This window comes from Bactrocera dorsalis, chromosome 1 (assembly GCF_023373825.1).
Source record: "Bactrocera dorsalis isolate Fly_Bdor chromosome 1, ASM2337382v1, whole genome shotgun sequence".
NCBI classification, from domain to species: domain Eukaryota; kingdom Metazoa; phylum Arthropoda; class Insecta; order Diptera; family Tephritidae; genus Bactrocera; species Bactrocera dorsalis.
Window position 1 is genome coordinate 66,120,780 of NC_064303.1, and position 13,677 is coordinate 66,134,456.

The following is a 13,677-nucleotide window of genomic DNA, read 5'->3' on the forward strand; positions in this document are numbered from 1 at the left end:
CGGTTATGCCGAAACATTTTTGGCATTAGTGCGCAATTTATAACAAATGGGCTGATAAATTCTAGGAATGGTAGAATTGAAGGGTGCTAGATCGAGTACTAGCAAAAACCTAGCCATGGAAATTATAAAAACCATAAAAAATACGACATTACTTTAAGACAAATAGTGTCAGTTACATCGGTGTTTAAATGAGTTAAGCATCCACCCCCCTCTACTCGGTAAAACTGGCGCATCCTAATGCTACAACGCAATTCACCACAGGATGCTACTCCAAAGCAAAACAAATAACTCCCCACACCTATTCCAACCCAACCAACAAAAAGAAGGGACAACGGGGAAGCTCACACATTCGTTTTACACATTCGGTTACACACTGCGCCGCGTCGACATCTACGCTAATACATTCGTTTTGAATACATTCCGTGCTGCGCTACGCCGCGTGAACCTCCTTTTCGATTGGAAATTCGCCACAAGTTGCTACGCGCCAGAAACATTTTCGGGTCAATCCAGTTCCTGCTAGCGGCATCCTTTCTCAACTCAACAATAATTTAATTGAACCCAACATCGTTCTAAATTCATCTGTTTGTATATATATACAACTTAATTGTATTTTAAATATAAAAGCATTAAAGAAATTGTACACCAAATAACCCGCGCATTTTCATTTGCAATATTGATCGCGAGTGTTAGTGAATTTTTAGTACCCTATCATTGAGAGGTTTAATCATGGTCCTTCGAGCCTTACCGAAAGGCACCTTCGGATTTTTATAAGACATTTTATATTTAAATAAATTAAAAATAAATTGTGGTGACATAAAACGAAGCGTTAAAACGAAGCTCGGTAAGAGAGTGCAGTGACACAAAGTGCAGAAGCGCAGTGACCCAAGCAAAAAGAACAAAACATATGTATTTACATATGTATGTATACTCGTATCAGAGGTGAAGTGACAGAAACAAAAGCCAATACAAATTACAAGAAAAATTAAAACAAGGAAAAAAGGAATTGTGCGGTGAAGGACAGTGAACAAACAAAACAAAAAAAAAAATTATAACCATATAAATATATGTACATATGTGCTGACAAATAAATACAAAACTAAGTACGTGCAAGCAAAAAAGCAATAAAGCCAAAAGAGCGCAGTGAGCTAAGAATTAAAAACGAAAAGAGCAGTGACACAAAACAAAAAGACTATATTTACATAAATACGTACATATACAAATAAAAAAAAAAAAAAAACCAAATCAAAAGACCGCAGCACAACAAGAAAGAAATTAACTTCGTTTCAACAAACAAAAACAAACGTGTCGCGAAACTCCCAAACGAAAAATAATAAACATAAAACAAAATCCACACAATCGGGCGCGTTAAAAAAAAATTAAAAGAAATAAATAAAACGGGCGCGAAACTAAAACTATATAAAATAAAAACAACAATTTAAAACGGGAGCAACACAACACAGCTGGATATCGCAGAGACCTGCATACGCCAACGAGGGACAATTACACGAAAAAACAACAAGGAGGTAGCAGGAGCAGAGATAGAGAGACAAACGCAGAAGGCAGCATTATTACATACATAAAAAGCCCCTAATGGAATAAAGTGAGCGTATTTAGTCCAATTTTCATATATAGTAATATGCACATACATATGTATATCTAAATATTTAAAAAACTTAAATAAAATAATTATCAAATTCTTATCACGTATGCAAATATATATAACTACTTGTAACATACATATATTCGTTACATATTATATAATTGCCAAGCGCAAAATATATATTTGTATATTTACATACATATATCTATAATACATACATATTAGACGGCGGTCCTAATAGATGCCATGGAAAAGTGCATATGAACATAAGTATATGTACATATAAAAACAAAAAAAAAACAAAACTCTTTTCAATACCGTGTTCAGCCCTCTCTCTCAAAAATAAATATTATAACATTTATTTACAAACATACGGCAAATAATCTGTCTGTGACACTAAATAAAGTCTCAAAATATTACATATTAACACATACATATATATGTACATATAAACAGATTTACATTTTTCAATTCCGTCTCCGCGCTCTCTTCTTAGAGCGAACATAAATATATAAATATATCTGTACATATAATCACACGGCAAAATCTGCCTGTGACGCAAAACAAAATCTCCAAAAAAACCAAAAGTTCAAAGTCCACCTTTGCAATTATCCAGCAATACCTCTTGTTCTTTGGCAAACAAAAACAAGCAGTATTGTGGACAAAACGCTAATTGATCTCTCTAACGAGCTCTCAATTGGTAAAGAACAGAAGCATAATCATAAGCACAAACAATTCGTGCATACTTATGTACAAAGCATATTGATCTCTACGACGAGCTCTCAATTGCACAAAAACAAGTACATACAAGCCAAGTATTAGGGTGTGCCTATATACCGACATATATTATTAAAAAAAAAAAAATTTTTTTAAATACAAAATGGTTAACAACAAAAATAATCAAAATACACCTGTAGGAGCTACACGCCTAAAACAGGTTGCTAAATTTATTTCAGAAAGTGACAGTTTAACAAGATACTGCACTAGATTTGCCTCTTCACCGATTCAAGAAAACTATGAATCGTTATTAGAAATAAAAAGCCAAAATCTTAAATGGCGGCTCATGACGCCATAGTAGAATCTGACGATTCAAACGTACCACAAAATTTGAAACAATCGGCTTACGCAATATATGAAAACTGCTTAGACCAGTATGAAGAAACAAAAGCTATGATCTCCGATCAATTAAAGCTAATAAAAGCAATTGCACCTACTCCACATCCGAGAGTAGAGCTGCCACAAATGCAACAATATCAAGACGAAAGTTCAGGCATCCAACTCGAGTTGCCCGTTTGTGACACAGAAACCTTTTACGGAGGTTATGAAGAATGGCCGTCCTTCCGGGACATGTTCACGGCCGTTTACATAAACCATCAATTATCACAAGCGCAAAAATTGTATCACCTCAGATACAAAACTAAAGGTCAAGCAGGCATAATAGTAAAACAGTTCGCTCTTAAGGACGATAATTTCAATTTGGCTTGGGAAGCTCTAAAAGCTAGATACGAAAATGAAAGAATACTGGTCGATAAACAAGTAACGACACTATTAAACTTGCCTAAAATCAAGAAAGGAACAAGTGAAGAATTTGTAACTCTACAATCCACTGTTTCTAATTGTTTGTCGATTCTGTCGACACAAAATATTCCCACAGACAGCTGGGACCCAATTCTGGTAAACATTTGCACCGCCGCATTACCAGAAAAGTCGTTACTTCTATGGGAGCAATCGCTCTCATCTCGAAAAAAGTGCCCAACGTGGCAACAAATGAAAGATTTTCTCACCACCCAATATGAAATTGCGGAAAGGTTAGAAGAAAACATAATAAAAAATAAGAACATTAAACACGACCTCAATGCAAGCTTCATTAGACCCCAAGCTAGGGGCAAAAACAAATCAAACATAATTTTTAACAAAACACAATCGTTCACATCCGAACAAAGAAAACATACGTCATGCGAACTATGTAAAAGAGGGCATAAACTTAAAACTTTTATCGCAAGGAATTGAAGCGAACGTAAATAATGCATCCGATGTCTATACAAAAATTGACAATCTGCAGCTTCCATTTTTAAGAAGTGACACAAATATTCTATCATTTTGGAAGGAAAAGCAGTTCACTGATCCCGACTTGTACTCGTTAAGCAATGTGTGCTTTGCAATATCACCCACTCAGGTATGTAGATACATATAAACGTAACATAATTTTTATTTTTATTGTAACGTAAAACTGAACAAATGCATTTTTTTCATACTCTAGTACATACATATTTAATTAATCATGAATTTAATTTATTTATTAAATGAACCAAATAAGTATAATAAGTAAATGAAATAAGTTTTACTAAATTGAATAAAATTTTGGTTTTCTCCCCAAAACAGGTGACAATTGAACGCGCATTTTCCACCCTTAAACTATTACTAACAGACTATAGGAGTGGATTAAGTGAGGAAACACTGGAAAACATATTGCTAGTAAAGCTTAATCCAAACTTTCTGGAAGCTGCTATAGACAGTTTGCCACTTTTCTAAGACGTAGATGACGAACATATTTAATTTTTTTTATTTTTAAATGTTTATACCTACATATACCCTACATATGTATATTGCGTTGTATATAAAATGTAAATACACTGAATTCAAATACATAAAATACATATATGTAAAACAAATACATATAGTTTTTCAATCACCATGAACAACACATCACTTATAGCTGCCAAAAAAGTACGCGAAACTAAAAACTGTCGAAGTGCTTAACAGTTTTAAAATGATCGAAAAAACTGTTTCGCGACTGCGACTGCTGTCGACTTGCGAAGCAAATATAACGCTTTTGCTTTGGTTTGTGCAGCTGATCAAACACAAGCAAAGCAATGTGAAAAACTTCAAGCCAATGACAACCAAAAGTGCTGCGCACTTTCCTAATAATTGTTTTCTGCTTAGCTTTGCTTGCGACTGCTGCTTTTTCTAAAGCATAAGCAAAAGCGAAAAAAAACTTATCGTAGATTTTTAAACACTGGTTTGTAGACAGTGCTGGCGCGAGTAGTGTCGTAGAAAAATGGATAATAATATTTTTAACGAAAGTGTTTCTTCAGAGTTATTGAATGCTTTATTAAGTGATAATACATGTGCTGATAATAATACTGAAATATAAGTTGTATTTATTGATACTTTATGTACTAACAATAATACGAATATCGAGCTCAATACTAATAATACGGCAAATGCAGCAGTGGCTAATTCTTGCGAATATGAAGTAGTTGCTGATAACACCGTAGATGAAGATGATGTTGATCAGAATTCAATTTTAAGTGATATTAACCATGATATTGTAAATAGTTTTGTGATCTTACACATTTATTGCTTGAAATTATGTATTAAAAATATAAATTTAGGAAAACACATCAAGAGTTGCGAATAATGCAGTATCGTCAAGGAAACTTGCAAAGCAGCTGAGAAACGAAGGAAAATCTTACATTTCAAAGTCCAGCAAATTAATTTCCGCGCGGGTATTGCGTAAATTGGAAGCTTGGAGGAAAAACTGCGCTTCTAAAATATCTTATGACCAGCAAAAAGAAATACATAAGGCTTATTGGACACACGGGTCATATCGTTTGCGCAGAGCAGCTATTGCTGCGTTGATTGAACTGCAGACTACTAAAACTATTAAGCGGTATAAGTCTGCTGTAAATCCAAGAAGAAGAAATTATTCTTACAACTAATGTTTAGAAGTGAATACTGAAAAAAATATCAGTATGCCAAAAATGCTTTAGATTTACTTTGTGCGAGTCAGAACAGTTCATAAAATCAGTTGTTAAAGCAAAAATTGAGGGAACTGGATTTACAGATATGCGTGGGAGACACAAAAATGCCAGAAAATTATCATCTAATAAACAAAACGAAATTATTGAATTCATTAACAGTTTTCCATCATACGAGTCGCACTATAGTCGTCGTGATACATCATTACGTTACCTTCCAAGTGATCTATCGGTGGCAGCAATGCATCGCTTATATTGCGAGAAATACGACCATTCTGTGCCGTTAACAACATTTCGATCACCATTTTAATCGAATGGGATTGAAATTTAAAAAAACCCAAGCTTGATACTTGCCACAAATGTGACTTACTTGAACATAAGGTAACAGTTGCTACACCTGAAGAGGTTGATTCTCTAAAATCAGAACAAGCACATCATCTTAGTGAAGCACAACAAGCATAAGACGCGAAGAAAGTTGATAAGGCAAAAGCTATGAACGATGCTTCACTTAAGTTGTTTTGTTTTGATCTTCAGCAATGCCTGCCAAAACTAATGTTGAGAACTTCCTTGTCTTTTTACAAACGACCATTTTGGACATTCAATTTAATTGTTCATGATCTTGAGACCAATCAAGCAATATGTTATACATATGTGGCATGAAGCTCTAGCAAAAAGAGGAGGAAATGAGATTGCTTCCTGTGCTTTTAACCATCTTCAAAATATGGTCTCTAATACAAAACACGTAGTTTTTTATAGTGATTGCTGTCCAGGTCAAAATAAAAATAGTTACGTTGCAGCAATGTTTGAAATTTTTGCGCAAATGGACAGCAATATAACTAATATAGATCACAAATTCTTAGTGCCTGGTCACACTCACATGGAGTGTGATAGCGACCATGCACTAATCGAAAAAAAGAAGAAAAAAACATTAATAAAAATACACCATCCTCGTGATTGGTTTCAATTTGTTCGATCCGTTGGATGGAAAAACCCGTTTTTAGTTATCGAAATGCAGCAAAGCAATATTTATAATTTTTGATTGACGATGTCGATATAGAGAGTTCTATATAAATTTAAGTATAGTGAAATCGCTAGATTTTCACCCTGATCTAACTGAAAATGATGAGTAATTTCTTATATATGGTAATATAATTATTAATAATTAATGTGGGAAGCGATGACAGGACAACACGTAGTGGACACACCTATTAATACGTACGCATACTCACTTCACTTACAAAGAGCAACCCTGACCTATGACAATAGGCAGCACTGATAGGGCACAACCAACTTAACAAACAGGAAAAGAGCACAGTCGTTAAACAGTCATCACACATCATGGATAAATTGATACGAAACTCTTTGATTCGAGAGAGCGCTGTTAAAGTCCACATTTTTTTATAACATTTGCCAATGATGCCACTATGGAAGAAATGTGTTAGGGAATTTTTAGTAAATGTTTTGGGAGTTTGTAATTTCCACACCACCGCTGAGGTATACAAAAAGCGCGTTACCGAAGTTAGTTTTGGGTGCTCGGTTCCCCTATAGTAGGGTGGGTCGATTCCGGATTTTTTTCGATTCGGGAATTCTAATAGTGCGGAAAAGTTGCCTTAGTACTTCCTGATTCCAATGCAACTTTTTGTTTTGAGATCGGATTACATCTTCAACCCGAACCTCGGCCTTGAAATTTCGGAAATTCGCCTAAAATCGTGAAATTGTCTACCTAGCACCTGAAATACGCATCTCATGGCAAAATGTATACACACTAGTATTACAACACACTGCTTTAGCTGCCCAAAGATTTGGAGTAAGTGATAGAGCAGCGGCCTTGATTGTTTCATCGGCTTTTCTTGTGGTTCTCTGGTCCAAGAGAAATGGTTGTTCATTGATAGGAACTTTCCTTTCCTTTGGACAAGTGCAAGAAGAAAAATAAATGCATTTACAAGCAGCGATGTCAAATAATTTTCCGGCAGAAGAGACAAAGTCGTCTCTTTTAGAGCTCAAACCTATTGGGTTCCTTAAAAACATTTTTTTAAGAGGCAGAAATTTCTTATGGTATGTGGTGAGCATTTGTACAACTCTGGTGTGTGAAACTATCGGAATAGATGACTTTTTGAAAGTATTTTCAACCTTTTTTGCAACTATTTCTGTAACCTCTTTACTCCTAGGTTCATAGTTGTCGTCTCGGAGTCGCCCTATACCAAAATACAGTGGACCTTCTAAAAACAAATAAATAACAAATATATTGAACAAGAATCTATAACACAATTTATTAAAGGATTAAAAAATAAAAATTTGGCAACAGCATTAGCATCTAATCAATATCAAAGCTTAATGCAAACATATACAAGTGCTAAACAATTCGAAGTGCGATTACAACAAACTAGTGAAAATAAAAACCTAAGACGACCTATCGAAATCCAAAAACAAAATTTAAATAACTTTTGGCAAAGACCAAGTAATCAACATAGAATAATACCACAAAAGACAAACCCTTTTAATTTTAATCCACCACAATGGCAAAATAATAATTTAAACCAATGGTCAAGAAGCCAATATAATCAATATAATCAACCTAATCATCACAATAACAACTTCATGCAAAATCAATTCCAACCAAGGCAACAAACGAGGAACAATTACAACTATGCACAATAGGGTGGCCCTTATTTTCCAAAGTATTCCGATTCTCGATCGCACCCCCTAGAAATATGAGAATAGCCAAAAAACTAGTATATACAAAGTTCTAGGTCAATCAAAAAAGATTTAGAGGTTGCGCAAGGAGCTTGAAATCCTGAAAAATTACGAATTTTTACATTTTCTTAAATTTAGTCTACCCTACTTCATTTGTTATGTGCGAAAGGTAATTTAAATTGTAATAATAAAAAATATAAGATTATTTCTTATGATCTAATTAAAGATGATTTATTATGTGAATCAAATTGTTTTTTATAATCAGTTACAACTTGTAATAAATATTGTTTTTCTTGTTCGTCATTTGTTAGTATTCTATTATATTCTTCCATAAGTTTTACTCCACGTTCTGCTGTGTCGTTAACCACTTTTATATTTCTAACAATATCCTTAGCTTTTTGATAGGTTTCTGTATCCCTCCAATAAAGTAGATCTACCTGCAGAAATTGAGGTGAAATCCCAAACCGTCCAAAAAAATCAATTGTATTTGCTGTTACAAAATCATGTAGTTATTTTCTTATAAATTCATTTATTTCATTGGATCTTACGTGTACCCTTTTTAAATTTTCCGTTTCCTTGTCGCAGTTGTCGCAGTTGTCGATGTTTTTAATTTTTTCCACAATATTTTGTTTCATGGCATAAGAAACGTCATCGTCGAATAATGTCAATGCAATACATTCTTCAGACAGGTACCAGAGGTGTTTACAAAATTTTTTTATTGCAATTTCAGATATTATATTAACATTTCTATACCCGTGAATTTCTTTAATAAAAGATAAGTCTTGAAGAGGTGCTTTAGACGGATTGGTGCAGTCAAACCAAAGCTTAACGTAGAATCTTATAATAAATGCGCATATACTTGCTAACGAATTCTCTTCATATTCCGTTAGTTTGAACTGTTCACGAAATAAATTGATCTTTAAGCAATATAATGCCTTAGACATCCACCGCGCATGATGAGTGGGACCTGGTACACAAAATTTTATGCCGTTATTTGCTCCTAGACATATAGACGTCAATTCCAATAATTCCCTATAGTCATCTCTAACTATTTTCTTTTTCATCTCTTCCTTACAAAAATTTAAAATAGTATCTACGTTATCATTCAAACGTAATTTTAATTCATTGTTTTGTAGCAAGTCTTTAAAATTGTTTTTATCAATATTTTCCCAATTCTCTTGAAACCGGCGAAACAATTGGACGTCTTTACTTGTATTTACGGGAAAATAACACTCGAAAACCCCTCTCAGCAATATTTCATATATGTATATGATGCCGACAATGAAGATACAAAAGCTTTCGCTCAAGTTTTTTTTCTAACAACGTTGCAGCTCCTTTTATTACCCCCGTGTTAGTCGATGTCGTATCAAAACAACAGGCCACAATATGATCCTTCAAGTCCCATTCAAATATCAGTTCGTACAGCGTATCAGCTATTTCTGAGTCCGTTGCAGCATATAGTTTTGGAGCCCCTATTAAGTGTTCGCCATTCCTGTCAGTAACAACAACTGGAAGTCGTTCCACCTTTTCTCGACCTGTTATTTCCGGAAGGAGTTTTCCATCCCAATGCAAAGTGCCACAGTGTATCTATTTAAAAAAATGTACCATTCAAAATTTGTTCATTCAAGTGCAATATAGATGTAATGTATATTTTTTTAAATAAAAAATTTCAAGGGATATACATATGTAAGAAAATTTGTTTGAGAGTTTTATTACCCGAATACCGCGATTCAATGATCTAATCCGTACACGACTTACCTGGAGGTTTTCTTTGTTGTTTTCTGATTTTTTTAACCGATTTAAATGCCTTTGGCGCTGCAATGACGTACGGTTTATTATGAGTTCATTTGTATTATGTCCTAGTGCTTCAGCAACGGCAGTGACAATATGCATTGCTGAACAATGACTAATTTTGCATTTATCTAGGGCAGATACGACTCTTTCAGTGAAGACGTACTTCGTTCCTCGATTTTTGATGGAAGTGGAGCATGATGGATGAGAATCTTCTTCCATCTCACTTTCCAAACTTGTATGCACATCATCACTGTCTGAAGACAATTCTCCTGCTACAAATAGATAAATGTCACCCCATTCAAATTACAGTTTCATTCAAATACATACCTTCTGTGTTAATTGCCTCAATTCTACCACTCGTATCTTTCTTCTCATTTGTTCTTCTAAAATCGCTGCCTTTCTTTTCTCTTTCTGGGCAGTTTTGGTATCAACAACACCAAAACATCCTAGTCGCCCCTTTTTTCGTTGATTTATCAAAAACTTTTTGTCGGTGTCAATTTTAATTAGTTGTAAGGCATTAGCATGAGCAATATCAAATAAATCATCTAACATTTCACTAAATTGCTTTACTTTTTGGTTTTGCTTTTCACTAGACCGATTTTTACTTTTTCCAATAGCTTGCCATTCTCTATGCATATTTTCCAACTTGTCAATGCAGTGTTTTTCATCTCTAATTGGAATTCTTGCTTTTTCCCAAAATACGGACACTTCTTTTATAGTCAATCTAGCACTCTTACGAATTGATAATTTCACTATGTTATGATTATGAAAAAAAACTGATAACACTTGTTTATATGATGGTAGTTTTGCACCAAGAATTTGAGAGCTTGACGTTCCAATTAAGTAAATTTTCGACCGAAAATTATATTCACTCATTATTATAATATTTTGCAAATTAAATTGTCTACACGCTACGATTTCTCTGTACTCACTTTTGCGACTACGTTAGCACACTAGCTTTTAGCAATACAGAATATAAATTTTAATGACATTAGAACCGTTATAACGGTATATCACGAGCATGTGACGCTTGAGAATGCACGTGCAACACATTTAATTTACTTTCATATTTGTTTTTCTGTAACTCTATCATCAATCGACCGATTTTTAAGATTGTGGTAATTTTAGAAAGATAATAAAATGCAGATCTTATTACGGTATGGAAAACTAGTAAGGGATAGTGTGGCTTTGAAAAATGAAAGTCTGAGACATAAAAATGGCAAAAATTCTTAATTTTTCAGGATTTCAAGCTCCTTGCGCAACCTCTAAACCTTTTTTGATTGACCCAAAACTTTGTATATACTAGTTTTTGGGCTATTCGCATATTTCTAGAGTGTGCGATTGAGAATCCAGAAACTTTTTTTTCCTCCATACAACTAAGGGCCACCCTAATGCACAACCTCAAAGAGTATTTAATACATACCAACCTCCACAAGAACGCATGGATGTTGACGAACCTCAAAGAAACAGTGGGTACAAACGAAATCACTCTAACAGAAACATCATTCCGCAAAAGATACAAAGGATCAACACCATATTCCATCATGACTAGTAAAAAAAATAATACATCTGTTAAGCCATGATTTACCATTTTTTTGAACTAGAAGATATTAAAGATTTTGATATGATAATAGGATTTTGTGGATTGAAAAAATTAAATGCAAAAATAGATTTCACGTCACTACAGTTAAAATATACAAATAAAAACAAAAATAAAAAAATAAATTACACAAATAATAATAAAGATTATGACGAGGAGGTTAGAGAAATAATTAGGAGAAATAATAAAACAGAAAAGTTACCATTTACCACAACGATAGAAGCAACCACTAGGGCAGAAAGTAATGTCAACATGTCAATACAAGCGTTAGGTAAAGCTAAATATTTTTCCACGGTAGATCTCGAAGCAGGATTTCACCAAATTATGATAAAAAAAGAAGATAGGGAAAAAACAGCATTTTCCATAAATGGAGCAAAATATGAATTCATACGAATGCCCTTCGGATTAAGCAATTCTACCTTAATATTTCAAATATGTGTTGATGATATTCTACGACAATATATAAATAAATTTGTGTTTGTATATATCGACGACGTGTTAATATATTCTTCGACACCTGATGAACATATAAAACACATCCAAATAATAGTATGCGCATTCTTCTTCTTCTTCTTTACTGGCCTAGACACCGCTTACGCGATTATAGCCGACGTACTACTGATGGAGTAGCCGAAGCGCGGAATACGTTCCGACAGCAGAAGTATTTCTTGATGGAGTTGTAATATACTCTTATTTATCCGTGTGTGTAGAAAATGGATTTTGGTTTGAAACACACCACATGTATTTGAATGTGCATTTTAATATGCGGGTAGGTGCTTAAGAGAAGCACCTTTATTTTGCGGGTTTATTTGATTTTACTGACAAATTTTTGTATTTGCGATTTTTCTTTTATACTTTTATTAAGTGGATTATTTATTATTCGCCTTTTCTGTATGTACTCTAATTGTTTGCATGTAATTTATTCTCGGCTAATGAAGGATAGTAACTCCACGCCTGGCTCAGATATGGCCAGAATGGGTACTCCTTAGTCCTGGAGTTAGGGCTGTGACAATAGAGGGATCTTGCGAGAGAGTGGCCGGTAATTGCGAACGGCTTCATTAGAATTATAATTTTTAAATGGGATGTGCGAGCTTTACAACAGATTCTCACCAACTATCCTTATGAAGAGCGCTTAAAAAGATGCAATAAGAGCGACCTTAGCTATTTGTAAATGTAGGTGCGTCACTGTATCGCATTGGGAGTATGGTGATCCCTAAACTTGATTTTGCGATTCTATTTATTTTAAAATTTAAGCCTCTTGAGGCACTTTTGTCATATTTTATGTTTTTATATATGCACTAATTTGGCGTTTAGTAGCCCGCTATCGCTCTAAGATCTGTTCAGAATTGTTTTTTTTTCATTATTGGCGAAAGCCATCCTGCGGGGCCGAAAAATTGTATGCGCTTTTAATATAGGAGGAAGTATCCCTATATCTCGAAATTTCCTTAATTGTGAATTAGGGTTTACATTATCCTCAACTTGAGTTGGTATGGTGATAACTGGTTCTGAAACTAGTCCACTTAGAATCCAACCGAAGTGTTTTGCGCTAGAAGGGTGGTTGATATTTTTTCAACATCTTTAAGTAATATTTGCGGTATAAGGTCGCTGCCTAATATAATACCTATCTATTTCAGATGGTTTGTTGCAGTCGGGATCTGCTAGTTTCAAGTGTGAGATCTTCTACCAATGTCTGCTATCTATGTGATAGCTTGGAAGCATATTTGTTAATTGCGGTAGGACTATAGCTTCTGCTTTAATTCGCTTATCCGCTTGGGGGGAAATGAGGGTAATGGGACAGATTTTATCTGAGTTTTGGATTACTCTTCCGCCTATTCTCGTAATTTCAAAATTTGATTGTTTGGTTGACAATTTTAGTTTATTTTGTGCCTTAGACGCTATGAATGATCGTTGTGATCCTTGGCCTATTAAGGCTCTGAGTTCTCCTCGGTGTTCGATGGAGACGACAGCTGTGGGTAGCAGTACCCTGTTTTTATATCCGCTATGTAGCGTTTGCATTTTTAATGCCTTTGAGCAGTATGGAGCTTCTTGGCAATTTTTAGAATTTTGTAGTTATTGATTTATAAGCGCTTTTATAGGATGAGATGTGATATATGCTGTAATGAAGCATTGTATGATGTCTTTTATGACAATATAAGCAGTTAAATTTGCTTTTGCAACTTTTAAGATTATGTGTATTGGACAAGCAGTTTGTACAGAGTCTTTTTGAT